Genomic DNA, 24,173 nt, shown 5'->3' with positions numbered 1-24,173 from the left:
AGTCAAGTACAGGAGACAGAGCAGCAACTCTCACCATTTACAATTATTCAGGCAAATATTAAAAAGTAAACCTGAGTTGAAATAACCTTGCATCCTCCCTCCCCCAGTGCCCAGCCTGGTCCCAGACTCCCTGGACTTCATCCCCTTGCATGTCCTCCTCCTGCTCAGAGCCTGAGCTGGCTACCCAACATTGAAGACACCTCCTCCCATGCCTGTACCAGGTTGGCCCCTCACATCAAGGGTGCTGGGCCATCTGCAGGCAGGGAGGGACAAGGAGAGCAACTTCTCCCTTCTCGTCATGAATAACGGCTAACAACCACAAAGCTACCTTGTGCTTTTATTTTCCTCCCAGTCCATACTTGGTCACTGCAAAGAGCACATTCCCTCTGCTCTCAAGCTACTTAGAACTTGTGGGTATACAGTCTTCCACAGACTGCTTCATTTTTCCCTTTAGAATGGCAGAAATACTAGTGTCAAGTACATTCTCAGGCTCCCTCACATAAGCAAAGTTAACAGAAGCTTCACTTTTGGTAAATAGACAGTTTTTATGAAATAACACAGACATTTTTACTTTGGGTCAGCTTTAATTTCTGGACGAGCCAGGACACACATGCTAACAACTCTCATGCTTTAGAGAGAGAAGTCAAGTACAGGAGACAGAGCAGCAACTCTCATCATTTACAATTATTCAGGCAAATATTAAAAAGTAAACCTGAGTTGAAATAACCTTGCTCATGTCAATTTTTCCTAAGCAAGCATTTTTATTTCTTCCTCCACAAAAATTCAGAAAAAATTATGTTTTGTTTACCTGAAGAAGCGTTTTAGATCAAGAAAGTTGATTGGATTTTTTAGACTACAGACACAACTGGAAGCATTAAGCAAGCAAAAACTGCAAATATTTCATATTTCATTTCCCTTCTATCCAATAAATGGAAAGAGATTTCCGATGTGTTGATTTTTTTTTTCCCTTAAGGTTCATTCAGGAATCAGATGTCATTTTAAAGCAATACTTTCAATGCAGTTTCAAATAGACTAAAAAATCCTACTATCTTCTGATATGCATGTCTTTGGAGGTAGTTCTGGATGTTGATTTTGTCTCAGTTGCAAACCAAGGTTCTAATCAATATTTTCAAGTTATCCCATGAATATCTGAGAATACCTGGAAGTTGGCATAAAAACTTCTTTTGAAAGAAAGTAATCTAGTTAACTAAAAGCATGAACTTTTTTAAAAAAAGAATATTTTATTTTTGATTACTCTCTCCCCTCTCCAAGACTTCAGAAATACCTGTTCTTACAATTTACTCCATTCTACTTCTCATCACTTTCATTTATTTTTTCTATTGTATTAATGAGTATGTTATTTTTAAAGAAACAAACTGTTCTGAAACTGATGTGCTTCAAAGAAAAAAACACTGAAAGTTAACAGAAAATACAGTAACAATTTATTTGAAGATGCATGTGTGTGCCTGTGAGAAGACTACCATATGGCAAAGGAACGTTTGTCTAACAGAATAAACAAAATTAGTCTGTCATAGCCAAGGAGAAAAGATTATAGTACTCAAATCAAGTAAAAGCATCCTCTAGTAAAACATCTACCAGTAAAACTATGGATATGTAGGGTTGACAAATGTTAAAGATGACAATTTACCAGTATGTATCAACAAATGACATCACCTAACTGAACCAAGTTTTATCTGATCTTAAGAGAATGTCATGCAGAAATAGAATGGAAATACCTCTCTGATTTGACAATAAGTCTCTTGTGAACTACTTTAAGACATATGAAAGCTTGAATGCTTTGCAGCAGGCTCTAATCACATCCCAGAGTATGAAATAAATTCAAATATTGATGAAGCATTGCTATGCTAAACACCTTACAGTAACAATGAGCAACATATATTGCATCATGCAAAAAAAAAAAAAAAAAAAAAAAAAAAAAAGAGCCAAATTCTTAGGTTCTTACAGAGAAAATATTCAGCAAGGCAACAACAAAAAAAATACAATTTACCTTAGGTAGGTATGTCAGTTGGAAGAGCACCAAGCAGTGCACACACAATGGTGTCTTTATGGGAATCACCAGCCATGGGCATCAGTTCTGCACTGAAACCCCGTAAGCTTGCTGGTGGAAAGCACTATTCACAAGGAAGCTTTGAAAAAGACTTTTAAGAACAGCTCTGTGTTCATTTATAAGCAGTTATCTGATGTCATTCTTTGGGATGAGTCTTAACCTTGAGTTCAAGTAGAATTTCCATGTTAGATAATTGTATCATTCCTGCATGTCCATAGAGCATGGGTGTAGATTTTAAGACTTTCTGTGTATCTTCAACAGTGAGCAAGGTGATGATCCTGGCTTTTAAGGTTCACCTGCAGCAAACAACTTCTTGTTTAAGCCGTACCCTGACCGTTTATAACACCAGTATTCCACCTACCTCCATTTCACCTCCCCAGCATAAGCTGATAGAACTGAACCAGAGCAAACATTATTTCACAGTTTAACCCCAGTTTAGAAGTGAAAATTAGTTACGTGAATGTAAACCTACCCCTACATAATCATGTTTCATAGGAAAAAAAATTTGATTGGAATGAGAATAGTATCAAGAATTTATCAGGTGTGTATCAGATTGGATTATTAAAATATAGCATGTGACAGTATTTGGCAAAACAAATTCTGTACAGTGAGTATATTTATCAGATTACGTAGTACTTAGTACTTCCTCACACTCAAAATGGCTTACACTGATAATAATATCATTTAAACCAGATATTTAAGATAAGAACCTTTCTGCTGTTCAATTAATTAATATTATATATTAATTCAATACATCTTCAGCTCATCTGATGTAGCTTTTCAATTTTGTAAATGGTAATTAACTAAAATAAAACTTGAATAAACATGAGAATTACAGAGAAAAAGACCAAGCTGTAGAAAAATTGAACTATGTTTAAGTTACTTACTAGGAACAATTTAAACTAAGTCTAAGAAGATATTTCAGCTTCAGCTCAACATTAAAAGATTAATAGGACCCTATTTCTGTACAGGTGAATTTATGAAATACTATTTACTCCTATGGGAGAAGGATTAAGCATATAGTTTATTCCAGCAAGCTGGCAAGAAAGGACTAGGCACATTTGAATCAATGTTGGTGTCATTCATCTCACTTAAGCGCTTGATGATCAAAACAGTGTTCAACTTATTTCTCACAGATCTACACCCTAGGAAAGGGTATTCAGTATCCAGTGTGACAAATTGGGATCATTGCAAGCTTAATGCAATTGTTTTACAGTTCTCCTACTACTATTTCAGTGGCAGAGCAGCATCAAACTTGACATGCTATTGTTGGCACCTAATCTTCAATCAAAGAATCAAAAATAGGAGTTGATAAGAAGCACACTAGAAGTTAAAATTTATATAGTAACAGCTTGTAAAAAGCCAATATCCTGCAAAATTTTGAAAATATTATAAATACATCCTGTAGTTTATAACACCAAATGAGAAATTTCGTTGAGACTACAGTTTTTCAAGACTCTATATGAACTAACAAGCAGGTGAAGGAAATATAAAACCCACAACAGAACAGTAGGAAGCCACAGTTTTTAGAAAAATGCTATTGGTATTAGCTGGTTGCCCCCACAGAAGTACGCAGAGTGAATTAAAGAGTGAAAAATTTTCTGTGCTGATCAGTCTTCTCAAACCAGCATTTCCTCCATCCTGTTACCTCAGAGAAATGCTAACAGGGTTTTGCAATCATACTCACATTCAAAAGAAGCAATAAAGATTCAGTAAGTCTTACAAAATGAGTTTATAACCCCAAAATTGAACTTCAACTTGAAAGCTGTTTCAGTTTACATTTCAACTCTTTGTTTCACCTATGAAAGTTTCCACTTCTTGCTTAAAATAGCAGAGACGGAACATTTTTGTTTACTTCTACACAAGAACAAAATTCTCTAAGATATCAAGGCAATGAAGAATATATGTACATGAGAGAATGGAAAAGCTCCTGAGGTCTCAAGTACTCAAGTACTACAGAATTAGATATAACTGCTAAAGTTTGTTGTCATTTGCAGAAAGCTATTATTGACCAATTAATGAATGTTATTTTTCTACTCTTGCAGGGGCTAGTGGAAACCTTACATAAAAATTAAGACAGTGTAGCTCCTATACCTGTATTAACCTGTAAGCATGCATGTATGTCCAGACAACCCAGCCTTGATTCATTCCATCATTTTATAAATAATTATGTAAGACTCACGGTGAAAAGAGCTTTTACTCTCACTTGTTCATCACCACAGGATAGCTATCATCTGATCCTATAAGCAAGCATCTCATGGAACTGTATGTGACGTTCAGAGGTATTTTGAGCTTCCAAAAACATACCGCATCTATGCCATATAATTAAAACAGATGAGCATAGGCACCATTTAGGAAAGTTACTGCCAGACCCCTACAATCCTGGAGCAAGAGCAGCAGTTGCAGAACTGTATTAGCATACACACATTTATTGCCTTATTCATTACCCTGGAAAGAAAATGCCAGCAAAACAACTACTCCCAAGAAAAGAACCTTCATTAAGACTACACATAAAGAGTTTCGTCTTCAATGGTTTTTACAATGGCTTTGCGTGTAAATAATTTAATTTGCTTTATGTCTTGAAGTGACTCAACTTTTAATCCTCCTGCATTTTGTATAATTTTATAATTTTATAATTTTAATCCTCCTGCTTATTGTATAAATACACGAGTTACTCTTAAGTATTAATCTTTTGGTTTTTAAATAAAACTGTGAAGTCAGTTTTCATTTTATTTTTTAGTTCAATCTGAATGACTATTGTTCAAGTTTGGTTTACTTTCTGGCAAAACAGAAGCCAGTCTGAATCACCTACTGTCAAACAACTCTGTTATACTCAATTTACCAGGAAAAGTCATGAGAATAGACTTAGATTTGAAAGAAAAGTCCATGTGCATAGCCTACAGTTATCATTCAGGCTGCACAGTAACTGAGGTGGGGGAGAATTGAACCTCATGCATACATTCCCAGCTTCCCAAAACAATTTTAAGCTTCAAACTGCAGCAATTTTTTTCAAAAGACTATGAACAATGAATAGGAACAAGGTATGCACAGACGGTTGGCCACAGCTTTACCTCTTCCCTTGCAGGGCAGACTATGTGTTTCATAGTCACACACCTCCAGGCACAACAGATCCCCTGAAGACACTAGGACACAAAGTGTGCACTTGGTAAACTGCTTGGCAGTCAGCACTGTGATGTTAGGGTCATTGCAATCTCTCAGGGCACTCCTGAGTAGCTCTTCCTTGTCCATGAGACATGGGTACTGGACTATCCCATCAAAGCTATGCTGCATGGTATGAAACAGAGAAATAAAACATCTGAATCACTAAGAGGACAGAAAGAAAGATGTGCTGGTAAGTTCTTGCTAGCTGGTTACACAAAGTATAACCGGCAGGTGCTGCAGACCAGAAAAGCTGCATGTCTGGGGCGGTCTCCAGGAAAATGAATAGCACAATATTCAAAACTCCTCAACCAAGCACATGACCTGTATGGCAAATGAACTACCCTAAACTAATGACTTCTGCCTTCTTACCTGGTAAAGCTTCTCTTGAAGAAATGCAAGTTCTGCAGAAGCTTAGGCTGCATCTATGTACCCCTAGTCCAGCATCTTCTGCACACCTCTTTCTCATGTATATACTTCTAGACTGGTCAACTCATCTCTGCAGCTTTTGTCTAGCCTTTCAGCTAAAGAATTGGTCAGCCCAATACAAAGAAATTTTGATCCTTGACTTGTTGAGAAAGAAAAAACAGGTTTTCTATTACCTTTCCTATATTTAACCTGCTTTCTTTTTACCGTTAAAAGTAATGTCAGAGCAGAAACACTTCCATTTACCCCAAAAGGGGATTAGAACTTCTTGGAAATATTTTTAAAATAAACAGTTTCCTTACCCTGTTTAAACAATGATTGTTTAAGCCAAGGAGTCAAAACGACTTAGAGGAGCTGTACTTGTCTTTGTACAATATTCACCATGATCTACAATGTGACCAGGCAGCAGTGACCTGTATTAATCACAGGCCAAAGTATAATTAAGGTAAAATTAATGGACTGTGATGGTCTGGCAATTCTTGCCCACATTCTCACTTTCTGCCTGGCTTGCCAGACTTGTGCGCTTCTAGAGGAGGTCTGCGACTGCAGCCCAGTGCAGGAATCCCTTCTGCAAAGAGCAGACAAACAGAGGGGAAAAAAAATGAGCTCAATTTGTGCCAGCATATGGAGGAACTCTTTCCACCCTGATTACAGCAATAGCTATTGAGCAGGACAGCACTGAAAATCTACATACGTCAAAACTGCCCTGTCACTGTGATCAACAGGAACCAGAGAATATCCCTCTTAAGGAAGTATCCCTGACCACAAAGGACAAAGCTTTTCACTTCAAAACTTAAACTTCATGTATTCAAATAAAGAAAAAATGATAATCTTTCAACATCAACCCTAATTCTACCTTTTTCCCTTGTATGAGAGCTCCCAATACCTCAGTACATATTTTAACTCACTTTTCATCAGTATACTTTCTTCTGATAAATTTATTATATTAATTGTAGTTCATGTTAATGATAAGACATCTGCTACACTGAATATAGCAGTGCTGACTTAAATTTGTCATTGAACTTCTGTTTCAGGAACCCAGTTTGGTGAAAGCTTGGATTTGTATAGCACTGCAGTTGAGCAACAAATTTCCTACAAACTCAAATAAATATCTTCAAGGAAAAAAAAAAGAAAAAAAAAGAAAAAAAAAGAAAAAAAAAGCTTTAAAAGACAGTTGGAAAACTGGAAACTCACTTCATGAACTTCCTCTACATAAAGTACTCAGAAAAGACATTACCACTTGACCTGCCCCATAGTTAATGCCCCATGGAGTCAATGGCTGCAGAATAAAGTCAGTTCCTCAGAGACAGGAAAAACAAAGTTTGTTCAGAGAGATTAGCAGCACCATTTGGCAGAAGGTAAAAATGAAACCCTTTGCATAAATAAACTTGTTAGTGAGCAGCATTTTACAGGCTTGCAAGCATATTGTGATATAGCTGAAATAAATCTCAGATCAGGAACTTCATGAAAATGAGACAGCATGTGCTTGTTTGTTGCTTAGGCTAAAGAGTTAAAAAGTTGCCTGAGGTGGAAATACAACTGTTGTGAACTACCAAGATCCACTGGCCATCTCTTGAGAAATCAGTAGAATTCTCTTGGTTGTAGTTAACAGATTAATTAATTTTCACAGGCTTTGTAAGAAAACAAATTCTTCAGACCAGAGTTACTTCTCTCAGGTGTCTGTACTGAAGTCGTTACACAATAAAGCTGCTCTGCAGCATAAGAATTTTTGTGCTCTTAAGGCTCACTATTATTACAACAATATGAAGGATCAGCAGCCAAAACTCGTAAATATCAACATGGGAATTCTCACCTCAATACTTATGAAAAGGAAAATGGATTAAGATATAAGAGAATAACCGGAATAAGCACTTTCTTTTTCAAAGAGAAATTTGTAATACTCAGCAGATACTTTTAGCAACTTTCCTCCCAAGAAAGATAAGAAACAACACAGAAGGAATGCAGTACAGGATACTAACAGCTAAAGGGAAAAAAAGCAGTTGGTATGGTCTGTCTACATAACCTGTCCACCAGTCTTTACATTTTCTTCTTTTTCCCCTCCACCAAGAGGCCTGAAAAGCTTCAGCTACAGCTACATAGAATCCTAGCAGAATATGTTATACTAGGTGCTCTGCAGAAAATTAAGGATGATCTTAGAGCAGACAAAGACTGACAGAAGTTATGACATCTAGTAAGATGTAACTAATTCAAACCCACATTTCTTTGCATTAAGCTCTTCAACATTAACATTGTGATGCTTCTACAGCTGTTTTTTAAGCAAGTGCAGATATTGTGTGGAAAGTAAAACTAGATATTCAAACACACTGTTTGCATCTTCCTGACATATAGTGAATTCATGAATTACCTTCATATTTCAGTGCCTTTTTCTTAATTAAAATGTCTGATTTTAGTTAAGTGGAGTTTATATTGCCATCAATTTAGTTAAGCTTTCACTGGCTAGCAAGTACTCAATGATTATTTTGTTACAGGTCACTTAGTACAAAGCTTTAACTACAATAAATTTTAATAGTCATTTATCCATTTTAAAGCATTCTGAACAATAATTATGAAGATTCACATATTTAGATGATACCTCTGAAATCCACCTTAACAGCTCAACTGGAGTTAACATCTCACTAAACCCAGATAGAAAGGATTTAGTAGCAAAGTAAAGCTTTGATACTCTACTATTTGGATATCAATCTATTAACTTTAATCTTAGTGTTTCAGTAAGTTGCTGAAAATTGTTTAGCTGAAAGAAGTGACCAAATGCTCATCTCGCTCTTCTGTATATTACTCAGCTTTCACTTAGCATTCTCCAAGCGTAAGTTTTGCTGAGGAAAGAAAAAGCTTTTAGGCATCATAAATCCATAATTAACCCTACTCCTGCTAAAGCAATATTTTAACAAGGATCTTTCACTTTTGCAGGCCAATTCAAAAAGATTACTTAGTACCATACAACTGGGGAGTTCTGGAGAACTTCAACTCTTGAGTGATATGGTACATGCATAAACTGTCAACTGTCAAACTGTTTTGTGTGCATTTACTCTAATGTTCTACTAACTCTGTTGTAGACATACACAAAAAAAGAATTCTTCCTGAGGCTGTGAATAGCAACCTCTCATGATTTTGTACTTAGCTTTTCGAAATATTTGTTCAAGTTCTATAATTCTCTCAATGAACATTCACATATATAAATCAGATAAATAGATACAGGTAGAGATATGGGTCACTGTCTCTGAGCCAAACTTGCAAATATGTACAAAATTGCACTCAGAAAAATTACAGAACTAACCAGAAGGAGAACGTGGAGACTAGAGCTTCAAAAAGGAAATAGCCCTTAAGTGAAGCATTCTAGTCTGCTTGTTATTGTGAGCTGGGATCAGAGGAAGAATATTGCTTAAGCTTATCTTGACATGAAAATAGCTACACATATTAAAGTTTTAATCCTATTTAGATTAATATAATTTAAATGCTGCAAATAATTTGGGATATTTATTTTAATTTATTTTGTTTAAGTTGATTAGGACTTGCCTTGAAGTATGCTTTGTACATGTAGTACATCTCATTAGTTCAAACACAACTGGCCACATGTTTCTAGAACTTAGGCTTGTGCTCCATTTTAACTAGGAGAGAATTGTGGTTTTGGTAGTGGGGCTTTTTGAACAGTTCCTATTGGAAAGCTGAAAAAACTTAGAGAAAATATTGAAGTAATACTGAGCAAAGTAGAGTAAACTATATTTTCTATTCCTTAAGCCTGAAAAAGGAAGAGAAGTCCAGGCTCATGTAAAATACGAAGTAAACAACCTTAACTCAGCTGTGCTAAGTTTCACCCCACACCTTTTGGAATGTTTCCTTACTATTTACAAAACAGAACAAACAGATGAAAACAGCCAGATGGTATATACATACAGACATCAAATTTATGATCACATCCTCTTAGTGTTTTACCTTTTGGGTAAAACCTGGATGAAGTAGCAAAATATGCTGAAAGAATTTTTTCTACATCCAGCCACTGCTCTTAATCCTTAACAGCCTGGAACAGTCAGCACTGGGGCTAGGGGGCACTATAATTTTTTAGTATATATGTTTAGATCTTAGTTTACCACCTTTAACTCGACTTTCAATTTTTTTCTCTCTCTCGCCATATATATGAGACACAAGTATATATATACATATATATATATATATACGTATATGAGACAAAAATCCTTAAAAAATATACATTATCACAGAATCACACAGAATCACAGAATCACCCGGGTTGGAAGGGACCTCAAGGATCATGTAGTTCCAACCCCCCTGCCTAGCAGGGCCACCAAACACACACATTCAGATCAGGTTGCCCAGGACCCCGTCCAATCTGGCCTTAAACACATCCAAGGACGGGGCATCCACAACCTCCCTGGGCAGCCCGTTCCAGGGCCTAACCACTCTCCTTGTATAGAACTTCCCCCTAACATCCAACCTAAATCTTCCCTCCTTCAACTTCGATCCATTTCCCCTAGTCCTGCTGTTGTCAGCCCTTTTGAAGAGTTTACTCCCCTCGTGGGTGTAGGTTCCCTTCAGGTATTGATAGGCTGCAATGAGGTCACCCCGCAGCCTTCTCTTCTCCAGGCTGAACAAGCCCAACTCCCTCAGCCTGTCCTCATAGGGGAGGTGCTCCAGCCCCCTGATCATCTAGGACTCATGTCTCATTACTTCTGCCAAAAACTGTATGGTAATAATCCTCAATTTCCTATACTGCAGATACTAACATAGAACAGGTCATAAATTAGGTGCAGTACCTCACAGGTTCTATAAGAAAATAATTGTTTAATACCGGAGATTCAAACCCAGATGTCAGTAAATCCTCAATGTAAAAAATAAATAAATAAATAAAGGCTTTGTGATCAGGAGCAGCAGCATTACTACTTGAAAAATGCAACGAAAGGCTAGCCATTATTTTTAATGCAGTAAAACTAAGAAATATAGGAAAAAAAAAAAAAAAAAACAGCCAAAAAACCCTATAGGTTTCAAACACAATCAATACAAAATACTGAGTAACCTTGAATTTCAGTTTCACAGTCCACTCAATATTAATATTCAGAAACTTAACAACACTGTAACACCTGATTCCAACTACAACCTAGAATGGAGGACCAGTGTAAGGCAAGTCACACAATCACAATAGGCTACAACACAATATAAATAAATTCTTACCCAACCTGATTCATAATCCATATGAAGAAAATGGTACCACCTCACAAAAAGAAAAGCATATAGTCTATTTATTTTAATGAACCTTCAAGCTCTATGACAACCATAAAATACTAACTGCTAACCATTTTAAGATTTTAAGAGAAGCAGGAGCAAAAAAAAAAAAAAAAAAAAAGTGACTGTTGTAAAATAAGTGCATTATGCCTGGAAACAAACAAACAAAAAAAAACCTGACCCAATCATCTTATCAAGTGAAATCAGTTGATGAGATCTGACACAGAGAAAGACACTGGCCTGCCAGATGACTCACTGTACCATGGAAAGCTTCAAACTGATATAAGAGAATAAGATCTCTGCATGCTAATATTGTCTGATCTCTTGTAGCTTGACATTCAGCTAGATTGAAGAGTAATCAGTACTTTACAAATTCTTCAAGAAAAAAATAATTTATTCTTGCAAACGACATATGTGATCATATTCATCTTTGAACTTCCACTTTCTTAAGTTGCAGATATGACAAGTTAGAATTCTGCACGCAAGCTAACATTGTGGAAATGAAAATAGATGGAACATATTTTTCATACATTATTTTCTTTTAAATGAAATTCAGTTGAGATCTTATCCGGTATTTTTAAGTCATAACATCTTCTGGTATCCTCTGGATTTTCACTGACCTCCCAGGTCTTGTTGGCAGGCTACAGGAATCTCATCACTCTCGTTCTTCCATTTCAGGTGCCTAAAGTTGTATTTTACTATGCTCGTAATTCACGAGCTGCTCCTAGAAACTTGCATCAACAGCAGATTTGCTCACAACTGCCCTAAAACATTTCCATGTGTAGTACAAAACTTCTGTGAAGAATTACATCTCTACGTGCTGGATGACATCCCTACACAGTAGATTCAACATATGCTTTCTCAAGTGAGTGGTTTCAAGTCCCACTTCTACTCTTGTTTGTTTTTTTGTTTGTTTTGTTTTTTAATTTAATTCTAGATAACATCTAGAACAAATATATAAAACTAAACCCATGCTTGCTTAGTACTCCTAATAAGAAAGCCGTTCCAGAATTACGATTTCTTTTTGTAACCTAATATTGTTATTTGGGGAGAAGGCAGAGAAAAAACACTACTAAGAATCACACTATCTATTCAGCTTCAATAGTTTATTCACAGATGGCAACACATTCACTTCTGCATTGTGCCATATGACAAATGACATTTTTCTTACCCATACTTTTCTTCATGACTTTTAGGAGTGGGCTTTTAACAACAGATCACTTAGGCTGTAGTAACAGCAAACACGGCTTAGATAAAATTTAATTTTCAGAATCACAGTAATAGGATAAATACACAGATTTGAATGTATACTTTACTGAAAGTTTAACCTACAGAATAAGCACCTGATGTCTTTGATTTCTGGAGTCTAGAACCTTGAAATCAGTACAAAAACTCATCAGTTCTCAAAGCATTTGGACAGAATCACAGTAGCTCTTTACAGGTTCATATAAATTTGTGATTTGGTGTATTGCACTTGTATTGTACACCCAGAAAAATCAAATGTGCTTACGAGGAAAACATTTGCTGTTGGCTCTTTCATCTATGAGTTTAACTCAAGCTGGAAACACTCGAGCTAACACAGTTGCAAAAGAAAGCTAGACATTTCTAGATAGGCTGTAGCAGAAAATAATCTTTCTCCCCAACTCTCTTTAAAGACTTGACAGGTTTCTGCATATTTTTCCTCTTTTCCTGGTCTCCTACCATTTTTCAAGGATGAACAAACCTAGTGCTATTTTATAAACTCCTTTTTTCTAATTTGCTTGCACATTTTTTGCCTTTTTAGCATTTCCTTTAGCAAACAAACATAGCTTTCATTGAGCTGAGTAAGAATGAAAATAACTAATTCAGTAGTGAATAGTATAAAGACCGTCTGCTTCCTCTGAAAAAATACAGTTTCTCTTCACAGGTATCTGCACCTTCCATGTACTTGCTTTCACAGAACAACAGAATGTTTTAGATGAAGATACAGAATGGGAGGAAAAGTAATAGTCATTCCTATTTTTATTTAGAAGCCTTACTACACACTATGCTTTTCCAGCAAAAACAGCTCATATGACTGAAACAGAAAAATTTGGCTGTGGCACACACCTGACAGTCTATCGACAGCGGTGTCAAACACTGTCAAGGTTGTTGATCGAGAGCAGTGGAATCGTGGAATAGAAGACCAAGGAAAAAGGTAACCAATGACTTATCCTGCAATGTCATCACTAGCCATTAGCTATTGAGCTGCAGTTTCCAGAAAAGATACATTTTTTTTTTCTTTTTTTGGTTATATTAATTCCCTCTGCCTTAATTGCACGTTATTATTTTTTAAGCAACAATTTTCTACATCATAAGCCTTTACCCTTTCAATTGTATTCCTATAAGATTCTGTTCCACAAACATCTGACACATTACTGTGTCCAGTTTTGGGCCCCTCACTGCAAGAAAGATATTGAGGCCCTGGAACGTGTTCAAAGGAGGGCAACAAAGCTGGTGAGGGGTCTGGAACACAGGCCATATGAGGAGAGGCTGAAGGAGCTGGGAATGTTCAGCCTGGAGAAGAGGAGGCTCAGGGGAGACCTCATTGCTCTCTATAACTTCCTGAAGGGAGCTTGTAGTGAGCTGGGGGTCGGCCTCTTCTCTCGTGTCATTAGTGATAGGACCAGGGGGAATGGCTTCAAGCTACGGCAGGGGAGATTCAGGCTGGACATGAGGAAGTATTACTCTTCAGAAAGGGTGGTCAGGCACTGGAACGGACTGCCCAGGGAGGTGGTGGAGTCACCGACCCTGGGGGTGTTCAAGGAAAGGCTGGATGTTACGTTGAGGGACATGGTTTAGTAGGAGCTATTGGGAATAGGTGAACGGCTGGACTGGGTGATCTTTTAGGTCTTTTCCAACCTTGGTGATTCTATGATTCTATGATTCTATGAAGGTGAGTCCTTCCAACTTTCTGCTTCAATATATAGACCTTTTTGTTCCTCTCACATGGAATAATGTTTATTTCAAAACCTTTCCTCATTAACTTTAAACATCCAGAGTCTGGAGATCATCTGCCTTCCAAAAGAGACCAATGTCCCTATATCCAACAGAAAGTGAACTTCGCCATCTCCTTCCAGGAAATGTGAGCTTTCATACAAAAAGTAAAAAATACTGTAACTGGAGTAACTTGAAATAAACATAACTCGGCACCCTGAATGTCGTCACCAGATTTAAATTTCTGCCCTGAATTTACTTTGGTGTCTCCAGACCCAACAAATGACTTCAATTCTTCATGTCTTCAGTGCTTCTTGAGAGATGTTTTAACAAAGTGACTTTCCTCATTCTCAATTTATTGGGAGATGCTTTCTGTAGCAGGCATTTTAGAAAGATTTTTACATATGTATTCCAAGAATTATTTGTCTCCCAAAAATCCTGTAAGTAAAACACTCATAGCATTGTTTCACTGCAGTTTTTTGGTAATGCTTCAGTAGCTTTTGTTATGGAATGCTAATATTTCTCACATAACAAAAGAGAAATCTATTAAAAACAGGAGCAATCAAGAAATTAGATGTACTGCTTGAAAACAGTGATGTTATGCCTGGAACGATATCAAAGAGATTTTTCTGATGAGAGAAAACTGTTGAGATATGATCTTCCATGGAATAGCATTTTTACCATTTGTCATTTACCATTACTCACAATGTTAACAGTCTGGCTAGGAAAAAAAGAAAAGGTATAGTGGAATACAAGGACACTAAGCATAAGGAGACATGCCTTAATCATAAGCAGAAAAATCAGTCTTCACATTCAATGAATTGCTATTATGAAGCTGCCATCCACTTCACTGATAAGCAAAGGTGCATAGATACAAATCCCTTCCTCGCCAGGAGCCTACCACATCCTCCCCAGGATCCCTCCCACAGTTGAGTTCTTCCTTCAGTAGCTGGAATCCAATTATTCTATTTATGTCTCTTTTACCCTTTTTCTCTGTTCCACGTACATGAGTCTCAGAATATTACCATAAGGCTTTCTTCCTATAAACACCAGTTCTGCTTTAAGTCTTTCCTTCATTTCCTTAATTGACAATTTTCTTGTTCTTATCTTTCATCCATCCTTATGGTCCCTCATAGCTTACTTCCTCTCAATCATCATCCTCAGAAACTTTGCTCCCCTTGAAAATGTGTAAGCTTTCAAAATTTGTCACAAACTATAACACCAGTCACAGTCCAAGATTATTCCATTCCACTCACCTTTTCACACACACGCTGTTCCCCAACTGTTTGAGAATTACACACCCCTCATGCCTCCTGACCTCTGTATGTTTACACATACATATGTATAACTTCCCTTATCTATTCATCATCAAGAGACATCACAAGACAAAAATTAAATAGCAATCTTTTTTCATTCTAACAAAAAAAGAGAAGAACATCTTAACTGGTGAAGAAATAGACACAGAGCACTATACAGTTCTGACTTCAAAAATTTGGGTCATTAAATGCCCAAGTAGTCGTAGAATCATAGAATTACTCAGTTTGGAACAGACCTTAAAGATCATCGAGTCAAACACAACCTAACCATACTACCCTAACAACTCTCTGCTAAATCATGTCCCTGAGCACCAAATCCAAATGGTTTTTATAAGTTTCCCCATACATACACTGTCAAGACAGAAGAAAAGTCATTCCTAAGAGAAGCAGCAGCATCTTACAATGAAACATCATTATAATGATAGAGAGATCCACAGATTATTCCATGGGGTGATGTATTCTACAGCGTGCTGTAATTATTTTGTTAGAAGCAAGCACACACTTTTGTGCAGCAATTGGGGATGCTTAATAAAAAGATAATTCTGAAAATCTTCAAATTCTGTTCTTCCATGACAACTTTGAGTGCCAGCATTACAGCTCCTCTTTTTGAAAGCCAGTTCCTTTTTCCTTTCAATAGTTCTTACAATTGTGCTTGTTATATACTGAGATTGAGTTCTTCAACTAATTGTCTGCAGTGAAGTTCTAAAGGATTTGTTGCTATAGCAATAATTTGTGTTGATTCAGAAATTAATGTTAAAAGATGTGGCAATTAATACACTTCATTTTTTACTAGAGCAATATGAAAGTGTTAAAAAAAACATCTGATTAAAAAGAAAGCAGTAAGAATGTGAGCAGGTGACCGCCATCAAGCTCACAGCTATAAAACCGAGTCTTTTGTATCACCAAATTCTATACGCATAGCACATATTCTACACTTCAAAACATGCAGCATGTTGCTACTTTAATGCTCCCATTTGGACCCAGCCTCTGTGGTATTTCAGGAAGTCCTATGAGAACACAAGGATTTGCACACATCCATACATAATAGCATCCGGCGGGACAAGCTCCACTACACCAGTGAAAAGAAAGAGAATTGAATACTTTTCTCTATGGATTTGACATTGTTGTTCCAGTGTTTTGCATTTGCAAATGTCCTTTGCATTTTCAGTGAATGCAAGTGTGTTGCTTCAAGATAATGACCTGTGCTCTCTCACTCCTGCGTAATAGCCTTGAAACTGATAAATGCTTTCCAGGTCATATGAAACCAAAAGTAGTAATTAATATTCTACATTGAAACTTCTATTATCTCAGCAAATTATCTGTTGTCATCATTGCAGTACCTTCTATGAGGTATTTAAGGTTTCTGAGAGATCTGTCATTGGTTTTTAGGCTTGAATTTTTATTTCAATCCTATAAAGAACAGTGTGACTTCACATAACTGTTGATAATGCAAGGTTTAAAGCAGTAAATTGCTTTGCTGCTTCTTTACATATTTATTAAGATTTCTTAAGAGTGACTTGACTTCCTTAGTAATGTATTTTCTGCTCCTAGAAGCTCACATAATTACTGAAGTCAATAAATATACTTATTTTATAATGGAATGATGGAGTTGAAGGCCCATGGCAGATTGCCCCTTAGAGCTATTTTTATGAATCCTTGTAGATAATATACAGTTCTTTTTCCTTTCAAGACCATCATGGGTTATTTCCCACAGATGATACCTCTGACCTTCACGCAGGGATGCTAAGAAGATTTCTCAAAAGCCAGGAGTCCTGGGTGCTGGAGGGACTGTCTCCTGTTTAAAAGTACAAGCAGGAGTAAGTGGGCTGTGGTACAACATTGTGCTGTGACAATCTGCAGACTCGGCAGGGAAGAGGTGTCTTTATGCCAGATGTAGAACTCCAGGGCCAATGCAAACTTCTCAATCTTCACGTCCAGCACAAGCAGTGCTTGCAAGGAAGGTAGTAATGGGAAGAATAGCATACATGAGTACTGCTAGAGGAATTGTTAAACACAAAAAAAATGCTTTGATCTAATCTCAGCATCTATGAGTAGTTATTCTCTTTACCAAAAGTGAGGCATACCAGAGCATTATCACAGAGACTCTAAGCAATTATGTATACACACACACACACACCACACACAAAACATGCATGTGTGCGTTTTGTAAATATATTTACATATATATAAACAAATGAGAAGTGAGTGAGAAATATGTATAAATATTTATATAAAAATATATTTCTCGTCCAGTCCATTTGTTTATAAATTCATAGAGTATGAAGAAAGAGGGAAACCTCTAATTTCTCCACATTATAAACTTTCATATGATGATTTCTCCATTCCTCCCATTTGGAGTATATTGGGAGTGCACAAGATCAGACTGACAACACACACCGGATTATCCTTGCATGTCATCACACTCTCATTAAAAAAAATTAAAATCCGAAACACTTATTCTGAGCGTAACTCCATCCATTGTTAAAAGTAACCTGACCACTCTGAATGGCACTCATTGCCTGACAAGGACTTGCTACAAACTGCTGCCACTGCCAGGCCCAAGCTCACAGCAGGAACAAGACAAGGGATTGAACACCGAGTGGCACAGAGCTCAGTGACACGGGCCTGCCTTGGCACACTGAGCTGCCTTAGTGAGCAAAACCCAGGATCTGGTTGCATGAAAGTTTTCTAAAGTAAATAATTTCTGTTTATGGTGACTTTAGAAGGAAAGCACGAGAGCCAGTAGGAAAGGTAAGAACACTGATCAGCAGCAGCATTTTCCCATCATCTACGATGTAACTGTTCTCTCAATGTTTCTCTGTACCTATCTCAATTGAGGTTAATTTCCATAAGTACCAAACTGCCCCAGCTCTCATTTCAGTAATTGAATATTTATCATTTATAATACAAATTACATATTTCAGATTCCCCTTCCCCCCTCAGAAAAATCTTCCAGCCACAGTAAAGCTCTTGCCTTCAGTTTGCAAACATTTAATGAAACAATTCACTTAACCCTGCCTTCCTTTACACTAATTGATCTCTCCACCATGAAATCACATACTCAGAATAGATGAGGGGGTTAATCCTTCATCCTCTGTTTCACACACAGCAATTTCAACAGGTTATACTCAGGATAATGGCTTTTCCTCCCTTTGCTGAGGCTCCTAGCCAGCCTTGCATGCAGGCTGTGTTGCAAGACACAAGGAGTAGTGCATCACAGCGTGCACTCATCCTCTCCCAAAAACAACAACAAAAAAGACAGACAAAAAAAAAAAAAAAAAAAAAAAGCACAAATTCCCAATGTAAATATTGTATACAGGGCTTAGATTAAACTTAAAACTAATTTCTTTTTTCTACTGTGCACTCCCACGGATATACTTCACCATGCATTCTGCAGCACTTTGTTTTGGGTGGATGGAGTCACTGTGTGGAGGTGTGGCTGACTTGCAATCATTCACCTGCCAGATGGAGGTGACAGCCTCACCTATTCCAACAGCCAGGCGTGCAGCTGCTCTGGGAGAGGAAACAGAGTGAAGATGGGGAGGATACAGCAAAAGTGAATGAATTTGCAGAACAGATCACTTGCGGGGTTAACAGGATCTTCCTTTTCATTCCAGCTTGTATTTAAACACTTGTTACACAGGCACAAACAAAGGCATTTAAAAATAGCTGAAGGTACTGGCGGTGGTGGCACTGTGTATCCTCCCTCACATATGGCTCCATACTGCTCCCTATTTTGAAACCTAATTATAAGTCTTTATTAAATGAGAAACTGTCACTACAGTAAGAGATACTAATAATATTAGTAAACTGTTCTATCATATTATGTACTCAGCTCAGCAAGCATGCATTTCCATGCACAGAGCAGAGCTTTCTTTGCCTTCACATTCCGCACAGATACTTTCTCATCCTCAAGCACTGTCTGTTGGGAGTACAGACTCTTCTTCATGGCAAAGAAGCCAGTATTTCATAATGAACAAAATCAATTACCACCATCCAGATCACTTTAAACTTTCTTCCAGCATCAAGCACCTTTTGCACTCTTCCTCTTCCTTCTCCAGTCACATAATATCGCATAAGCATGGTAATTGTCGACACTACAAGAAGGCATGCAGCTTTCTGTCTGCTAGGAGGAGGGATGAGGGAGGAAGGAAGGCGTGAACATAAAAACCATAATTTTGTTTTATTTGAGAGAAATTTCTAAGAAGATTTTTTTTTTCTTTTGCATTTCAGGATTTGGTCCTGAAATCATTTGCAGCCCTGAGACTGAAATGCAAGCACTGACTTTAGAGAGGGAGAGAAGGGGAGTGTTAAAAGCAGTAACTATAGCTCTAGAATTATAAGAGGAGTAAGCGGGTTTTTCAGACCCAGCTTACAAAGTAACCAAGAGATCAGAATCCTTAGCACTCCTATTTAGAAGTGAAATTTCAGACACCACAGAGCAGAGTGAATTTGCAATCTTTCATGCAGTCACAGCTGCTTTTCACCATGAAAATCAGCTTCTGAGACTCCAACTCTAGAACACAGCCTGCATCCTACAATTTATTAATATATTGCCAACAGTAAGATGAACTTTAAATTTCCCTCAGTAAAATAAATTAAAGTAGATTGTACTTGACAGTATCCAGATACATGATACAAAGTAGGTAATCAGCTGCTCCAGAAAGTTGCAATGCATCTACTTAAGAATGATACGGCTTTGTAGCTCAGAACAGCTTCAATAAGTTCTGTTCTCTTGCTTCTGAATGAAACAAACCAATTTCTGGGTTTGGCAGCAGCATACAGATGTAGAAGAGAAGAAGAAAATGTGCAACCTGTTTTGATACAGCTGGTAGCAATTCAGACAAATTTCACACTGGATTATCCCTGGAGCATTGCACTGCTTTGCTGCTAAGATCCAGCAAGATTTCAACATCTGAATAGCCTAAAAGAACAGCCTGTGGTGCTTCAGTTCAAGTCAAGTGATTCTTCTTTGCTAAAGCTAAAGCTACCCTGCTAACAGGTGAATGACACCAAGGTAAGAACACATTACTTCAAGTGAGATTCAGAACTATAAAATATAATCACCATATTCCTCTACAAGGCAATACTGCATATGTAAAAGCTTCTGACAATAACAGAACTACTGAAAAGAGACAAGAATAAGAGGGCCAAAAAAACTTTTTGGGACACACAACACTAACAATCCCTGTAGTACTTTTTCCATGCAACAGAGAACTGCTACCACACAAACCACCAACTCACATCCATGCATAAACCCACCAAACAGGGCTTCCATGCTGCCAAAGCAGCATTATCTACTGCAGCCCCGGTCCCACACAAGGCAGCAAGCCACAGACTGTCAAATTATATACACAGCAGCAGAGGAAAGAAAATCAATAGGCCATTCACTGACTTTGCAGTATGTACGTATGTATAAATTAAAATGAAATAAATAAATATGAGCCTTTTAGTCAGTGTGGTGTGTAAGCATGGGAAAATACATTACTCCAGCAAAACCTTTCTCACAAGTAGACCTGGATTTTTTTTTGCACCCCCCTACCCCTTTTTCTTTTTTTCTTTTAAAGTTTGTCAACATGTATCAGTAATACCGAAGTTACAGTTCCTCTGCCTGTGACTATTTCTATATATGGTCAGCACAGATATTTGCTGGGATTTGCATTTTTCCAGAAGTAATCCCAGGCAACCGGCAGCCCATGAATCGATACAGAAACCCACAGGAGCAGCTCTATCGCCCCACAGACGTGAGGGCAGTCGGCTTTCTCTACCCCGACACTTGAATAGCGCACAGAACAGGGTCGTCTCCGGCTTTAAGCAAGCACTCGGGCTCTGCCCCAACACCCGGCGGCAGCGCTGCCCCTCGCACCCTGCCCACGGGGGAAGCGGAGCTACAGCAAAGCCCTCACCCGGACACGGAGCCAGGCAGAGAGCAAGGAGCCGTAGGGGCAGCCCCAGCCGGGGCAGCGGCACACCCGGCGGTCAACGGGTGGCACGTCGAGCCGGGCGGTGCGGTGCAGGCACCCGCCGCGGGACAGGACGGCACGAGAAGGCTGCGCTGTACTCTTGCGGTTCTCGCTCCGCACGCGCCCCGCGGAAGAGGCGAGCCCAAAGAAGGGCAGCGCGGGTGGCAGCCGTCTCGCCTCGCCGTTCCCGGAGCGCAGCGCCTCGTGGGAAGGGGCCGATCCACCGCCCCTAGCAGAGCCCCGAACCCCAGGACAGCGGAGGGCAGTAGGTTGAGACAGAGCAACTTTCACCCGGGCGGCCCCGCAGCGCAACCAGCCCGGTCGATCCCGTACAGAAGGAAGAAATCCCAAAGCAGAACGCTTAGACCCCCCCGGCGGGGGAGGCGGCGTTCCACATCCTACCTGCCTCGGTCCCGGAGACTCCTCACCACCCGCTTTGCTTCGCTCCTCTCCTCCTCGGGCGCTCCCACGGCGCCCAGGTGGCGTTAGCAGCACGCTTCCCACGGGCGGCGCGCCCCCGGCGGCCGGCACATCCCCCTCCGGGCGCCGCCAAGAGAAGGGCAACGGGGCAGGGCACGGCGCTCCGCTCCGCGCCTCGCGCTACACCCACCCGCTCCGCTGCACCTGTGCCGCGCGGGACACCGCCCCTTAGCCTCGGCCCCCGGGTGGGCGGGGGCGAACCGGGACCCCTAGCCCCGCTGCTGCTGTTACCACCACCGCCGCTGCTGCCGCCTCCGGCCCGCCCCGCGCCGCCACCGCCGCCCTCCCCATGCAGCCGCCGCACGAGGGGCGCCCTGGCTCCGCCGCGCCGCGCCGCTCATTGGCCCGTCCGCCGCTGACCTCACGGGGCACTGCTCCACCCACCGCCCCCAGCCCGGCCCGGGCGGCTGCCCCGAGGCCGCCCAGCCGGAGTCCTGAGGGTGGGCAGCGGGCGCGTTGTGGCCGCCGGGCTGCGGCTCGGAGGCGAGGTGCCGGGTGCCCGCAGCGCCCCGGAGGGATTTGCTTCGGGGCAGCGCGGAGCAGAGGCGCGCGAGCGGAGACCCCGGCCCCTGCCAGCAGCCAGTGAAGTAAAAAGGGGTCACTGCAAAAGAGAAGACGGAGGAACCGTTCCACTAGACTGCGGTGTCTTCTCCTTTCTTTTGGTTTTGACCAAAACAGAAGAGCAACTATTGCTTGAAGACTGCGGTCCTCTCTGTGGAAAAGAAATAATTTCCCGTTGCATATTCAATATTTCTCTTAATGGTGTATGTGGCATTTACCATACAGCTCCTTAGCATGTCTTAATATGGTACTGATCCATTTTTAGGTAACTTTCAAGATATATCCTTGAAATATTCTCCCCTTCTAGCTAATCTGAGCATGTCACAAGCTTGTAGTAAGACAAATAATTCATTAACGGATGCTCACATGTAATTTGAACTTGTTGGACCAGAAAGACATAGGGAAATCTTGCCCATTTTAGAAGATCCTGGAGATGTGCATTGAATTATTTCCACAGATTGAGGTGTCCTGAACTTCTGTGTTTCTTATGTCATAGAAGATGAATAAATTCAACTTGAAATCTTTCAACATGGAGAAAGCTTAGACTTTAGTGCTTGCATGGTCAGTGCTGTTCAACACGAGATTCCCGCAGCACAGGGAGAAGGACACATTCCTCTGTTGAGGTCTTGTATACATGTAACACCAAAGTCTAGGAAGTGGCACACTGGAAAATACAAAGGAAGCACTAACAGATGCTTGGAAAGGTTCAGATACTCTGTTAATCTTATTGTCTGCAGGAATCATAGAATGGCTTGGGTTGGAACGGACCTCAAGGATCATCGCACTCCCTGTTACAAACATGGGGTCGCCTTGCTCTGCACTGTCACGCACAATGCTGGGATTTTTATGGGACATGAGCTGTAGGATCCTCACAAAACTGGTCAGAATTAGAGCCAGTGAAAGGGTATGTCATACTTGGGGTACTACTTTTTCATATACCTAGTGAATGTACTGCTTTATATTCAATGAAAAATTCATAACATCCTAAATAAATCATTGGGATTAAAAGTAAAATAATAATTAAAATAAAACTAGAATTTTTGCCATGGAAAGATCCCTCTGTTCTCCAGATTTGTGTGCATTTACTTTACTGTCTACACCTTTTCCTTCACCTTACATCTAAAAATCACACCATACCCTGTAACATCATGTGGGGTTCAAAGTACTGATAGAGCCAACCCAGACAGCCCTTCAGAATGTGGCTGTCCTTGGGGCCTTTGCACCCAGAGCCTCTGCACACAGATATACCCTAAGCTCACAGGGTGCTCCTGCAGTTTCTGCTTCTGCAGATTATGTTGGAAATAGCATGGATTTTTTTGTTTGTTTTTGCTTTTGTTTTTCATTTTTTAATCATTATTCTACTGAAAATGTTCTTAGATAATTTGACCACCATTTCCCCTTTGTTTCTCATAGTAGCAATTATATTTGTTTAAACGCTTACCAGTAGGAAGCATCCACAACATAACTAAGCTGATCTCAGGTGGAGATGGATAATGTATTAACACAGAAACCATCCGGAGGGGAAGGGGGATGGGGTGGGAGGACACGGATGGTAAATCACAGTATGATTAGAGTAGGGTCAAAAATACACAGGTTTGTGTCTATAACAGCCTCATTAGTGTCTGAGATCGTGGTAACAATCATGTATGTATATGAAGCAGAATGTATTTTACAAAACTGTGCGTTTTGTGTTGTTTTTTGTTTTGTTTGTTTTAAGATTCATCACAAAGGCTTGCCTTTGAATTTGCATTGCTTTTAAATACCTATCAATACTTCATAAATCAGATCACAGTTGCCTAGTTCAATTCTGTAATAAATATATTTAACCTTGAGTCATGCAAAATGGACCTTTAAAGGAAGCGTTTACACATTAAAATCAACAATCCTAGAAAATACTCATTGGATAATGCCTTGTATAAAGAAATAAGTGTCATAAGAGTCAAGGAACTGTTCAGGAGAGCCTAAGGTAAGGGAATAAATGCTGCAATGACA

At 39.4% G+C, this 24,173-nt stretch overlaps 1 protein-coding gene across 3 annotated transcripts in view; it reads right to left on the bottom strand.

Moving 5' to 3' along the window:
* CHRM3 (cholinergic receptor muscarinic 3) overlaps nt 1-21,622 on the bottom strand; it is a 255,730-nt gene extending 234,108 nt beyond the window's left edge. For 2 of the 3 annotated variants that reach the window (XM_042819987.1, XM_042820006.1), the window contains exon 1: nt 21,543-21,616. The gene's annotated coding sequence lies outside the window, so the exon portion shown is untranslated. Of the gene's footprint in view, nt 1-21,542 lie in introns of all 3 variants that reach the window. The other variant, XM_042819997.1, reaches the window with a different exon arrangement.
* Between the last annotated feature and the right edge of the window lie 2,551 nt (nt 21,623-24,173).

Source organism: Centrocercus urophasianus, unplaced genomic scaffold (assembly GCF_019232065.1).
Source record: "Centrocercus urophasianus isolate 14NV4802_14NV808 unplaced genomic scaffold, USGS_Curo_1.0 seq_10, whole genome shotgun sequence".
Classification (NCBI taxonomy): Eukaryota; Metazoa; Chordata; class Aves; order Galliformes; family Phasianidae; genus Centrocercus; species Centrocercus urophasianus.
Note: the sequence above shows the minus strand (reverse complement) of the source record. Positions and strands in the feature narration are given on the sequence as shown.